Source organism: Piliocolobus tephrosceles, chromosome 5, assembly GCF_002776525.5.
Source record: "Piliocolobus tephrosceles isolate RC106 chromosome 5, ASM277652v3, whole genome shotgun sequence".
NCBI lineage: Eukaryota > Metazoa > Chordata > Mammalia > Primates > Cercopithecidae > Piliocolobus > Piliocolobus tephrosceles.
Window position 1 is genome coordinate 158,043,497 of NC_045438.1, and position 1,252 is coordinate 158,044,748.

Here is a 1,252-nt window from a genome sequence, read left to right on the forward strand (position 1 = left end):
CCGAGTCTCACTCTGTTGCCCAGGCTGGAGTGCAGTGGCGCAATCTCAGCTCACTGCAACCTCTGTCTCCTGGGTTCAGGCGATTCTCCTGCCTCAACCTCCCCAGTAGCTGGGATTACAGGCACGCACCACCACGCCTGGCTAATTTTTGTATTTTTAGTAGAGATGGGGTTTCGCCATGTTGGCCAGGCTGGTCTCAAACTCCCTATCTCAGGTGATCCTCCTGCCTCAGCCTCCCACAGTGCTGAAATTACAGGCTCCTTGGCCTTTGTTGCACTCATTGAAAGGATTAATGGTGTGAGTTTACTGGTGCAGAGAACCATTGCAAGGCTTCGCCTGAAGAAAATTTTTAGTGATGTCTTTGTAAAAGTCACCCCCCAGAACTTAAAAATGCTTCATATATAGTGGGACCTTATGTGACCCAGGGATTTCCACCTGGGAAGTTTGTCTGGGAACTCATTTTGAAATGTCGACAAGCCACAGTCGAAAATAAGACCATCCCTCTGACAAACAACACAGTGATTGAGGAGTACCTGGGGAAGTTTGGTGTCATTTGCTTGGAAGGCCTCATTCATGAAATTGCCCTCCCCGGAAGCATTTCCAGGAGATCTCATGATCCTTGCACCCTTTCCACCTCTCAGTGGCCTGTCACACTGCCAAGAATAGAGTGCGCTTTCTCAGAGAGATGGGCTTACCTGGCTATCAGGGTGAATGCATCAATCAGCTCATCCACCAGCTGAACTAGAGCCAGAATATCTGAAAGCACAGTGCAGGGGAAGCACATGTTTTTGTTTTTTGGGGAATTATTATCAAGTATCTTCGGAGAAGATTATTTCCTGTTTTACCTTCAAAAACAGAAAGGAGGCCGGGCGCGGTGACTCACTCCTGTAATCCCAGCACTTTGGGAGGCCGAGACGGGCGGATCACGAGGTCAGAAGATCGAGACCATCCTGGCTAACACGGTGAAACCCCGACTCTACTAAAAATACAAAAACTAGCTGGGCGAGGTGGTGGGCGCCTGTAGTCTCAGCTACTCGGGAGGCTAAGGCAGGAGAATGGCGTAAACCCGGGAGGCGGAGCTTGCAGTGAGCTGAGATCAGGCCACTGCACTCCAGTCTGGGCGACAGAGCAAGACTCCGCCTCAAAAAAAAAAAAAAAAAAAAAAAAACAGAAAGGAAATTTCAAAGAAAAGACAGCAGGTTATGTTCATGGCAAGCACCTCTCATCACAGTCCAGTTCCAAGGAAAAATTC

The 1,252-nt window shown here is 48.9% G+C and overlaps 1 pseudogene; it reads left to right on the forward strand.

Annotated features, from left to right (window-relative positions):
* The window catches only part of LOC111521767, a 15,846-nt pseudogene extending 15,101 nt beyond the window's left edge, over window positions 1-745 (forward strand).
* Window positions 746-1,252: the final 507 nt, after the last annotated feature.